The sequence below is a fragment of the Lepisosteus platostomus genome, chromosome 27 (assembly GCF_059453375.1).
Source record: "Lepisosteus platostomus isolate fLepPlt1 chromosome 27, fLepPlt1.hap1, whole genome shotgun sequence".
NCBI lineage: Eukaryota > Metazoa > Chordata > Actinopteri > Semionotiformes > Lepisosteidae > Lepisosteus > Lepisosteus platostomus.
In genome coordinates, this window is record NC_142637.1 from 9,112,809 (window position 1) to 9,125,122 (window position 12,314).

The 12,314-nt window shown below is 50.0% G+C and overlaps 1 protein-coding gene and 1 long non-coding RNA gene across 11 annotated transcripts in view; one reads left to right on the forward strand and one right to left on the reverse strand.

Annotated features, from left to right (window-relative positions):
* Window positions 1–304: 304 nt before the first annotated feature.
* LOC148639284 (uncharacterized) lies at window positions 305–6,752 on the reverse strand. 4 transcript variants are annotated; one of them, XR_015930906.1, is made up of 5 exons: window positions 6,405–6,752; window positions 4,869–5,348; window positions 4,459–4,619; window positions 2,337–2,435; window positions 305–461 (listed from the first exon to the last, which is right to left on the reverse strand). It is a non-coding gene; the product is annotated as an uncharacterized LOC148639284 (long non-coding RNA). The 4 variants fall into 4 exon arrangements; XR_015930903.1 differs by lacking the exon at window positions 4,459–4,619 and having other exon boundaries at window positions 6,405–6,685; XR_015930904.1 differs by lacking the exon at window positions 4,459–4,619 and having other exon boundaries at window positions 4,869–5,096; window positions 6,405–6,676.
* tcf3b (transcription factor 3b) overlaps window positions 6,653–12,314 on the forward strand; it is a 45,316-nt gene continuing 39,654 nt past the window's right edge. For 3 of the 7 annotated variants that reach the window (XM_088622543.1, XM_088622546.1, XM_088622549.1), the window contains exon 1: window positions 10,544–11,088. The gene's annotated coding sequence lies outside the window, so the exon portion shown is untranslated. Of the gene's footprint in view, window positions 6,672–10,540; window positions 11,089–12,314 lie in introns of those variants that run through there. The other 4 variants (XM_088622547.1, XM_088622548.1, XM_088622544.1 and 1 more) reach the window with 3 other exon arrangements.

Sequence of the window (12,314 nt, forward strand, 5' to 3'; positions counted from 1 at the left end):
TGCAGTAAAAAACACAAAACTCCGCAGTCATTAATATGCAAAAATGCAAATGAGTAGGTAATTAAGAGCCTGAGTTCTCTAGAGACTCTTTGATTGCTAATGAATTCTAATCTGCCAGGAAGGGGGGAGGGGATGAAAAGGAGGAAGAAAGATTGAAAGAAAGGACAGAAGAGCAAAATTTGGGGTGCAAAGCTCCGACACACCTCCTCTACGCACAGAGACACATGTTCAAACTGTAACCTGGGATCACTGCTTCACATGGCTGAAATAATCACATACGTCACCTACAGACAAGACACCCCGATGAGCATGGAAAAACGCACAATGTTTTGTTTGTGCTCATAGTCTGTCAGTCATTCCTGCTTGGCACCCGGGTGCAGTCCGGTGTAGGAGCTTGGCTGCACGCTTCACCAAGAGGAAGCCAGGACGAGGCAGAGGCAGACGCGGGCGAAGTGCAGGCGCTGTGGAGAAGAGTGGCACATCTGTGCAAGGCTCTGGCAAGGCCAGGATTATCCACTACACAGCAGAGCACTGCAGAGCACCGTATATTGATATGGGAACAGCATTCCGACAGGATGGAAAGCCCTGCCTACTGCAGTATCTGAAGCATCACTGACTGACAGTGAGAGCTAGCTGAACGGTAATTAACACCCAATCCAGAGGAGGTATGCCAAATTGTCACTCCGCAGTCAGACACCCCCGGCATCCAGCTGCACACGTGGGAGCACCACAGGGCATGGTGGGACACGGTGACCTCTGACCTCCCCAAGGAAGGGGGCCAGGTATCTTGGCAGGAAGTGAGCTGTAGCAGCAGCACCGTCACCGAGTGCCAGTGAAGTCATCTCAGCAGTTTGTGAGCAGTAACCCTCACCCTCCCACAAATTACAAACACACACAGCTGTCATTGTTATTCCTCTGCTCCCCTGACACCCCGCCATCTCTCCCCCATCCCCCTCTCCACAAACCCTTCCCCTTGTCTCTCTGCCCTCACTTCTCCTTCCCTCATCCCTCCCATTGCTTCTCCCCTCTGCCCGTCTCCTGCTTGATTCTCCCCCATTGTTCCAAAGCCCAAACCCAGATCCCCAGCAGGCCAAGGTCTGTGCTGGACACTTATTCAGCTGCGCTAGGTGGCGCCTGGGTGTTCTGGCTATTGAAGACCTGACTAATAAATTGTTACCTGAGAAAATTTACCTTCACTGCAGTACAGAAGTGACTGGCAATGTCTACAAAAGGGAAATGAGAAATGCTGCTGCTGCCAGGGTGGGTTTTCTAGGTGTTAGGCTGCCTCTTGGACAGCTCTTCTGAAGATCCCGAAGTTGTATTCCTGAACTGAGCTGGAGATCCGCCTTCGCCACCAGCCTTTTCCTCTTTTTCAGATTTTTTTCCTCTGTGCTCTCGGCCCTCCCCATCTGACCAGTCCCTCATCTCTCCGGACTCCTGCTTCTGCCCCACGCGTGAGCTCGACAGGAGTCCAGGCTCCGGAAACAACGATACTCAGCGTCTGCGATTCTGCAACCCACCTGGGGTAGCTGCACACGTATAAGAGCCCTGGGTGCGAATAAGCGTTTGGTTTGCATGGTCCCCATTCTGGCTCTCCCCTGTCCAGGCCCAGTCTATAACCTTTCCCACCTCTAGCGGGCCTGTAACCTCTCAGCCCCCTGTGCCAAACTCCGCGCTCTCCCCCCCCCCCCCAGCTCACTTTCTCGCTCTCCTCACCGCAGCGCAGCGAAGCGGCAGCACTGAGGTGCCTCGGTTTGTCAACAGGAAGCCCGCCTGCTCTGTGTACTGTACCTGCAGCGTGGGCGGCAGCGCAGGGGCAGCCCAGAGAGTCGGCGGAGAAAAGTGGGACTCCAGGAAGGCGGGGGCGTCGGGCTCTGTTTCGGGGGTATACCCTGGGAGGTCCCTCTTACACAGTCCGGCCCCAGTCGCCCACCAGCACAACTTTTAACACCTAGTAGATCCCAACTGGCAAAGCCGTGGGTTGTCCAATACTCCAGTAGTTTCTCTCTCAGTGATTTCTGGCCTGTAAGGACTGATGTCTAATACCAGCAGGCAGGCTCTATAAAACCAGAGGTTCATGCAGACGAGTAGGCGTTTCAGCAGAAAAGGCTGGTTTAGTTTTTCTGCAGTTCCGGAGACAGAGGTGGTTGTTCTTCTAATAAACCCAAGCACAAAATACACATACCCCTCCCCCCCAGACAGAGACGAGAGCAGCCAATCACACACCCAGCCTGCATGTCTCTGGAAGGTGGGAGAGGAACAGAAACCCCAGGGAACACGGAGAGAACATGTGACCTACATACAGACAGACGTCCCAGGCTCATGTATGTTCTTACTGGATCAAGGTGTTGACAGCAAACAAGCAGGCAGGACAGGCCAGATGGGCTCCCTTCCCTTGTAGAGCTTGGAGAAATCCCACCGTCTGCGTTGCTTTCCTAGAAATGGATGAGAAAATTGGTGCCTGGTCAGAGATTTGGACTGTCTGGAAGTTTCCTCACCTTCCTCCACTGGGCTTAATTTCAGGTAAATACCAGCACAGGGAGCTAAATGCAGAGCTAAGAAAAAACTGTTCAGTTCATAACAAGCAAGGTGCAGCCCTCGGTGCTTGCAAACGTGCGTACGCAGATGCACGGTGTTTGTGCATCTTTCCTTCTCTTTTATGGGTAAAGTCAACTGTAAACCACAAACTCAAACATGATTTCAGATCATTCTTATTATCACACCATCACAGATTTGTAAACACTCACAGCAAAAACACTAGGATTAAAATTAATTACTCTGAGTGTTTACTCTTCTTAACTCTCGATTCTAACTGTAGGAATCTTAATATTACATGGTGACCGAGTGATTGCTCCCTATTGTAGATGTCGTAGTCAGACGTACAAATAAGGTGGATTTTACTGAGGCACATGGAATTAAGGGCTCTGTGTTCAAACAATGAAAGAAAGCCTAAGACAAGCTTTCTGCTGTGGTGAGTCTCGCTGAAGTGAAGTTCTGTGCTGTGCTGCTGGGACAAGCAACCCCAGTTCTAACAGGACTGCAGGGTTCCCTGGTTTTCATTCAGAATCAGGTGGTTAAGGACGCAAACCACCTGTCCTGTCTTTAGCACTTGACAACAGAAATGACCAGAGCACCCTGCAGGCCAGTGGCCCTCCCCTGTACATGAGGTCATGCAGGTGCCCAGAGTCGCCTGCCGCTGTTCGGAGAGGACACACACAGAATTCATTTCCTTACTCGTCCCGCAATCTTAGATGATGTGTTAACTGGCGCAGACAGGCACTTAACTGACTGGCTGACCAATGAGAACACAGCATTGCTCACAGTCTTGTCTCTCAATCTAATAATTGTCCGAGCAGTCATCATTCAAGTAATCAGAGAGATACAGGCAGCTGCACTATCTCCTTATAAGTCCAGTATATTATTTTCTATGCATACAAACAGTTTTACTCTTCTCCGTTTTAGAATTCTGACCATTTTGCTCAGTTTTTACCTGAGGATGAAGTTACTGTTGGGCTACCAAACCCAGTGGGCTGGGACTGTGCTTGGACAGTCTCTGCCTGACCCATGCTAGCACCCTGGTGAGCAAACGACTCGGTAGCTCAGATAAAAATTTAAAAATCGAACTCGAAATCTGAAACCAAGAGCAAAGACTGGCGAAAGCCCAATGTTTATCAGTGAGGAAAAAATCACCTGAAAATCTCTTGCCAACCTGAAATTACTTCAACGGTAACAAAGAAAAGTTTGTCATAAAATTGCCACGTACTGAAATTGTTCAGTGATGGGGGGTTTCCTGGCCTAGTTTCTTGCCCCCCTGCGCCCCCCCACCCAGATGACACAGACAGGATGACAAGCAGAGACAGTGAAGAGGGACGAATTTGAGCGAACTGCTCCTCTCTCTCTGTCTCTTTCAGCTCGGCTTGGAGATGCGCTCTGCGGTTTTGCAGTAAGCAGAGGCTTCCTGTAGACTGAAGGTGAGCTGGGGGGGCGCGGGGTGTAAGGGCAGGTAGTGTAAACCGCAAACCCCAAGACACAGCGGAACAAAGGTGTCAACTGCAGCTCCAGCTCTGTGCAAAGACAGCAGTCAGAGCAGAGAGCACAGCGTGCACCCAGGCTGTAGGCCCCCGGCGCTGGTCACTGACGCCCATGGGACCTGAGCTCAGACTCGCTCCTCGCCGCCCACACCGCACGCAGGCACAGTGCAGGCCTCAGTGACCCGCGGCTGTCGCGCCGGGGCGGCCCACTGCATCAGAACCCTGGAGGGGCCCGGGCGCCGCGCTCCTCGCACCAGCCCCCCACGGGAATCGCCCGTCACCGCGACCGGGGGCGCCGCTGACTTGCGCTGCAGTAGAAGTGAATTCAGCGCTTCTGTGCTCCGTCTGTGCGCGGTGCTTGTCCCTGCTTCAGCGGGAAGAAGGGGAGCTAATGGCAGCTCGTGTAAAAGTGTTCGTCGGTTCGCACCTGCTGCGGAATTCCTGCTAGATTTCTTGTGATAAACGATCGCCCCAACGTGCTTTTCCAACTGCAGTGTGGGAAAATGCTGTTGGATTTCATCGCCTCACATTATTCGCACCTTTGCTACATCAGTGCTGCTCCTGCTGTCCAGTGACTCCTGGACACTCCTGGCAGAACAGCAAAACACCACACCTAGCGGGTCTCATAAGACGCAAACTCGTTGCACAACTTCCTTTCACTGTGTTGCTGCGCCTCCAAACAAATATTTAGAAAACAGTCAAATATCTCCGCGAGGCTGAAATATTGAAATGCTGTGCTTATTTCCATGGCAAATCGAATACAGTATGTGGCACCCTGAATATCTGACTGGGAAAAGTTTTTTTTTATATTGAGGAAAAAACTTGCTTGACACCTACTTCATCTTAAGTGCTTCTGTGCTGCGGGCTCTGATAACTGCCTTTCCCCCGACTAGGATATCCTGGGCTGAAGGCGTCTGGCTGAGGGGGGGCCGCCTCAGGGTACCGGAACAGGCGGGCGTGCGGCCCAGAACTAATCAATACTGTGGCTGCTCACACTCATTTGCATCCCCAACAGGTGCTGGAGTCCGTTGGCCTGACCCACCTGGCTCTGGCCCTGTTAAGAATCTAAAACATAGCACAAAAAATACGATTCAGAAATAAGCGACGAACGGTGGGTTTTTGTTATTCAAACCCGAACGCAGCGCAGGTGTGCTGAGCTCTGAGCCAAAGGTCACCCCCGCTGCGGAGCCGGGGAGGGGGGGGGCAGCCGCAGGGATGGGAGAGTAGCTCCCGGCGCCGGCGGGACAGAGGCTGGACCTCACTGCTCCTCGGAGAGTCGAGTAACACCTTCCTCAGCCAGGGCCCGGAGTCCGTCAACTGAACACACATATTATTATTATTATTATTATTATTATTATTTCCTTCTCGCTTTATCTTAGAGTGCGGTGGGCCTGCCTTCTAAAAACCAGACAACATTTTAAAATCTGAAATCACCTCACTTGGCTGGGCATTTTTTTAAAAGATTTGGGCTTTTTTTTTAAAAAGCAGAGACAGTTGCTGGGATCGGGCCCTGTTGCTATGGCAGCAGTGGTCATTGTGGTGGCTTTCTGTGTTAATCCCTCACTCCCCCCCCCACCTAAACGGACACTCAGGCCGCCCCGCAGGCTCTCCATGTCAACCCCAGCTGTCGCTGCCAACAGCCGCACTGCTCTGTGGGTCCGTCCGCAGACACTGACTTACCCCCTGTCCCTCGTCCACTGCTGTAGCCTCAGCCCTGACCCAGTCCAGCCACAGACACTGACCGGCCCCCTGTCCCTCGTCCACTGCTGTAGCCTCAGCCCTGGCCCAGTCCAGCCACAGATACTGACCGGCCCCCTGTCCCTCGTCCACTGCTGTTGCCTCAGCCCTGACCCAGTCCAGCCACAGACACTGACCGGCCCCCTGTCCCTCGTCCACTGCTGTTGCCTCAGCCCCCCTGGCCCAGTCCAGCCACAGACACTGACCGGGCCCCTGTCCCTCGTCCACTGCTGTAGCCTCAGCCCTGGCCCAGTCCGTCCGCAGACACTGACCGGCCCCCTGTCCCTCGTCCGCTGCTGTAGCCTCAGCCCTGGCCCAGTCCAGCCACAGACACTGACCGGCCCCCTGTCCCTCGTCCACTGCTGTAGCCTCAACCATGGCCCAGTCCAGCCACAGACACTGACCGGGCCCTGGTCACTCATCAGCTGCTGTAGCCTGAGGCCCGTCCAAATACTGCGACTCCTGAGGTACCGGCTCGTCGAAATACCGCGGAGTGTACCTGGTTTCCATGACAATACTTGTTATCAGGTTGCTGGACACACAAGCTGAAGTAGAGCCCTCAGCACAGTAACACAACCACCCTGCTGTGCCGAGGCGCTGGACAGGCGAGCCCGGTCATAAGCACAGCCGCCTTACCGTGGGTGACTCTCCCGTCCGGAACACGACACGGACACGGACACGCGCCACGCGCCCGGGCGCGAGCGGTCTTCAGCTCCTCCGCCCGTTTGAATTTTTGGCGGTTAAAAGCGACACAGGAGCGACCGTTATGACCCGGAGTTCTGACGACGCAGATTCAAGGGGGGTCATTCGGAAGGGAAAAAAGTCCTTAAAAGTTATTATATTTTATTGAATTGTCGCGGAGAGAGAGCAAAATGGCGACTGGGATTCAAGAATTTTATTCAGGTGATTTTTACTCTTGGGTTTTTATGACTTGCTCTGTCTGAACTGTAGCACAGGGTCGCATTTGGGGACCTTTCTCCTTGACACTCGTGTTTTGTGTTTTGTGTGTGTGTGTACGGGTGGGCGTGCTTTTGTCGTGCGTGTGTTTGAAGTTCCTCACAGGGGGTTGCTGCTGAAGTCTATATTTAAACACGGTGACACCCGCCCACGCATCTTCCTCCGTGACATAACTGGAAAAAAAGTCAAACAAAAAAAAAGAAGAAAAATCAAATCGGGCTACAATTAATATTAAAAACGACGAGGTGTTGTGGAATAGACACGCAGTCTGAGTGGAGCGTAACCTTTGTCTGAATGATAGACACCCCCATCCAGGACGATTTACAATACAAACTATGTGAATAGGTACGATTTTGCACATAATGATGCGATTCGTAACAATCATGAAAAATGCAGGACAAGCCAGCAGTGCCAAACAAAATAGGAAAAATTATAACTGCATAAATACATCACATTATCTCAAGAGTAAAGAACAGCAAAGAAAATTTGTTATACATGAGGTTTTAATGATTTTAAACAATAATTGTTTCACGTTTAGTCATCCTTTTCCTTTTCTGACGTCTTATTTTTACGCTGCTGTTCAGCCTCCTCTCACAACTGCGTAGACAGCTCAGGTTCCGGGACCGGAGTGCCTGGGCCGGGTCGAGCCCAGCCTGAGCTGGAAGTCGGTTTCTGCTTCTGTCAGAGTTTTCCTGGGGAAGCCCCCGGCCAGGCTGGGCCATGCAAATCTGAGGCTGCGTGGGGACAGGCGTTCGCACTTCCCTTTTGAAAATCACAGCAGGACATGTGGAAGCTGCTAAGCCCTCTGCAGCCCGAGACACTGCTCCACACAAGCACCCCCCGACTCGACTTCCCTGCTGCTGAGCTGGCAGGAGCGCCCTGCTCATCTCGCTTGCCCTGACTTCCTGGCACTGCTGCTGGCAGGTTTATTGTTTTGGTGGGGATGAGCCGCTCTTTCAGCGGTCAATCTGTCCTTTAGTTCCCCCCTTGAGTATTGCTGGGCTTTCGGGAGGTTGCTGGACAACACTGACGCTAATCCCCGTGCTGAGTGAAGAGGCCTCCACACTTCACTGTCACTGTGACACCGGCCCAGTGTGCTCGGAATTCTGGGAATGTCTGAGAGGACATGTCACCCTGCAGCTGAAAACCCACTGGAGCCCAGCAGGTCAGTACCTGGAGGGGAGACTCCTGGGAAAGCTAAGGTTGTTGCTGGAAGAGGTGTTAGTGGGGCCAGCAGGGGGCACTCACCCTGCAGTCTGTGTGGGTCCTAATGCCCCAGTATAGTGATGGGGACACTGTACTGTAAAAGACGCCGTCCTTCGGATGAGACTTAAAACCGAGGTCCTGACTCTCTGTGGTCATTAAGAATCCCAGGGTGTCTCTTGAAAAGAGTAGGGGTGTTACCCCGGTGTCCTGGCCAAATTTCCCCCTGGCCTTCACCCATCATGGCCTCCTAATAATCCCCATCTCTGAACTGGCTTCATCACTCTGCTCTCCTCCCCACTGAGAGCTGGTGTGTGGGGAGCAGACTGGCACATCATCCAGGTGGGTGTACACACTGGTGGTGGTGGAGGGGATCCCCATTACCATTACTATATAAGTGTAAGCAATTATTATTATTACTGTTGTGGTTGTTGTTATTTCCTGCCGTGCCTCTCCAGGGTGTTCGGTGGAGGCACGTCCCGGCACTGTCGGGCATTAAAAAGAAAAGTGTGGTGCAGGCTGGTGCAAGTGATTTCATCCTTCACCGTGCACAGCTCTGCCGGCTAGGATGAAGGGTCTCTGTTTCGGGCTGGTCTGTGTGTTGTGCTAGAGATTTATACAGGTGTGCATTAACCTCTTCATAGACAGAATGAGGACAGACAAGCCTATGTTCTATACAGCATCTTAAAAGTAGAAGGAATCCCAGCTTCTTCGCTTTAGAAAGTAGTTTAGGAAATAGGAGGTGGGGGAGGGGGGTCAATCTAGGGGCTGTGGTTATTGATCTGTTGCTGTGCGGCTCATCAGGAGATCGACTTACAGAGCTGGGAGAGCCTGAGTGTGGCTGTGTGTGACTGTTATCTTTCGACAATATTATAGAAAGGCAACTTTTAAAGATCATTCATAAATCAGGTAGCATTCTTACATGTTGAAATTAAAATGTCAAAACCAACTCCTCTTTGCAGTGGGCAGTCCCTCTTAGTGACCATACAGACAGTGAAATACGGAGACCCAGTACACCGCCCCCCTGCTATCTCTCCCTCTCCCTCTTTCTTGCCTCCTTCTCTCTCCCAGTAATGCCCAGCCTCTCCTCCCCTCCCCCACACACACTGCTCCCCTGTCATGATCCCTCTCTCTGTATTCCTCTCTCTCTTGCACTCACTCACTCCCCTCCACCCTGGGTCTATGAATCAGTCACAGTCAGACCAGACAGGGTTTATCTTCTGTTTCATGACCAGGACAGAGGGCAAAATAAAAGCAAGAGGGTGGGAAACAAATCAGATTTGGGATGAATTTTTAAAAATGGTAACAATGTTGACATAAAACTGTAACATCCATAATTAAATATTTTAATATAAACACTTTGAGGACAGGAACTTTTGTTCCTTGAATTAACAGAAGTATGTCCTCTGTAGCGATTAGGGTTGCCAACTGCTCTCAGATCAACTGGAAAGTTTGAGGGAGGACATTAAACTAAACAATTTGCCACATTTTTGGTTTATGTTCTTATGTTTATGTCAACCATAGACTCCACTGTTCAGCGGGTCAGAATAGCTGAACCTCATTACTGACTGCACAAAGCCTCTACAAATTAGGAAGATGTATAAATGGACATAGAAAAACCTGCAAATTTGCAATGGGAGAGTAAATGCAAATTAAGAGCAATAAACTTAATAAACAGAGCAAATATAAAATATTCAAGATTATGTTATTTTTGTCTGACAACAAACTGTTGATTTTAATAGCACCTCATGATAATTAAGCACTATCTTCCATATAGTACACAATTCTTGTGCAACTTATGCATTTGATTGAGAAGCAAGGTGAAAACCTGTCCTGTCTGAAGACGTCCACTTTATCTGGGGACAGCTGGCAACACTAGCAGCAAAGGATTGAGAGAAACTGATGATGAGGGTGGATTTATATACGTATGTATGCAGCTTTGCGTGTTTATTCATCCGTGTCAACCCACTGCTGCATGGAGACTTCCCCAGGAGTCTTTCCTGAGCTTCGGTCTCTGACCGTCCTCATGCAGCTTGTCGCTCAAACTTCTGGATTTCAGTGTCGCACCTCCCAGGAGTCTTCTTGGCTTCTTGTCTCTGGGGATGTATTCCGTTAATTCGTTATTTGCTGGAATATCCATGTTTTTTTTCTCATAGTGAGTCCAGCCCTGTCCTTTTTCATTTCTTCATCAGCGTGTAATTTTGCATTGTTCCATGATGTTTTGGGTTGTCTGGAGTCTTGCTGGCATTTATTTCCATGTTAGTACACAAAGGCATATGTATAAATACACACTTGTAAAATGTATCGATATTTCTGTGTGTGTTTGTAAAGGAACTGTACACATTGTACACATTTGTCGTATATGGCAGTAGGGAATGTTAAACAGGATATTAAATTTATCTGAAAGGCTCAGTGCTCGAGCCCCCTTCAGCCAGCCTCACTGAGCACACAGGGAGAGCCAGCGAGGAGACGTGGGGTGGAGCTTGGCTCCGGACTCGACCTGTCACTGGCTTCTCCGCCTGCCCATCAATCACACGCGTTATCCCATTGGCCGAACCCCTGCGGGCTTATCATTCCATCTCGTGCTGCTCCTGCTCTTATCGCCCCCCACTTTTTCAGTCGTCTTCCTCCGCTAGCGGGCATAGTGCCTCTGATCTCTTATTATATAAACACGAACTGCTGAAGTGGCAGCGAAATTGGCAGAGGCGGCTGAGCCCTTCGGCAGATCTGCGACTATTTTCTGCTTTTCGGAGAAGGGTTTAAAATTATTAGCTCCTTGTTGGGCGTTTGAAATCGGATACCGGTGGCGTTGAGGTCCCTATTTGAAGGCGGAGGGATACCGTGTTGGGGTTGACAATGTGGAGGTTGTTAAGATGTCTACTCGGAGGATGAAATGGTTTCAATTGTAGCAACAAAAAAGAGAGACGTAGGACTTGTAGAATTGTTTTTTTGTTTTTCATCCGGATGCAAGCTGTATAGTATTTTAATGACGTGGACTGCTTAAAGAAGCAATCTAGAAGTACAAAAGAAGAGCCCTCCGCTCTGTTATTTCGGCTTTTGAAGCGCTGTGGGGGGAAAATTGTCTTGAAGTTTTATTTTTCCCCTACAGTCCGGTCTTTATCTCATTTTTCTGCTGTTGGATGCCAGACCCCTGAAAAAGGTAAATATCTTATACTGCGCCGTTTACTGAGGAGGGGAGGTCGCCGCCGCCGCCGAGGAAAGGCAGAATTTCTTCCTGCGGAGCTGATGAACTTTTTGCAAAATAAGAAAAGTTTGGGAATGCGGTTTAGGAGAAACGGTGATGTTGCGGGAGTTTTTGTCTGGGTTTGAGGTCTGAGTCCGAGTGAAAGTGTGGGAGACGGGGAGATCGAGGTGGGCTCATCTCGGGGCTTGTGAGGGAAATGAGGTCCTTTGTTCACTTTTGAAGAATATTGACAAGTTTAACGGGAAGGCTTGAAGTTTCTGAGCACCGTCTAGCTCACGCAAGTAGTGTGCAGCGAGGCAGCTGCCTTTGTCTGAATCGAGTCTGCGGTCGTGTGGCGATTCCTAGTAAAAACACCGCCAGCAAGGCTTAGGCTTTTAAACTTTTAAAGGCTTTTAACGTCTTTTCTGGGTAGATGCGCTTCAGCTTCTCTTTTATGCGTTTTTGTGTGGATTCCTAAATGTGTGCAGTTCCTTCATGATTGCTGTTCCAGCGGCTGGCCGAGGGGACCTTATTAATTTGCTGTTTATTGTACATTTGGCAGGAAATTCCTTGTGTCCAGCCTTACCCCCCCCCCCCACTTCCCCCACACCGTCAAATGTTGCTCAGAAGTTTTTGGACAACATTTTTGGGATATTTTTAAATTTGCTGATCATTTGTGGATTTGTGTACTACAGCGAGGAGATGTAACTCTATTCGCGTGTGTGTACTTTATTCGAGTTTTCTTTCACAATCGACGCCTTCTCTCGGTTAGCTCCTACCGAGTTATTCTGCCTTTGTGTAGAGGAAAGGGTGTTACATGAACCCGTTTCGAATTTGCACCAGCAGCTTTCCCCCCCCGTTTTTCCCCAACGTAGCAAAATTATGGAAATACGTAAAAACCGAACTAAAGAAATAATCACGATTTCAAGTTATTCCACATGAATGCGCACGCACTTTGAAATTAAATACTGTTCCATAGACTAAGAGCAAGCGGCTCGATCCAGAGCACAAGTCGATTACAATAGCAGCGATAAATAGAAATATTATCCGAGTTTGGGGAAACCGGGGGGGCAGTGAAGGCGAGTAAGGAAAGATATGGAAAGGAAATCGGGGAAGCTGGAATCTTTCATCGATCGGTTCTGTGAAGTTTATGGGTGCCTATAATATGTGCGGAAACCAGTCTAAAATGAGGTCGTACTTGA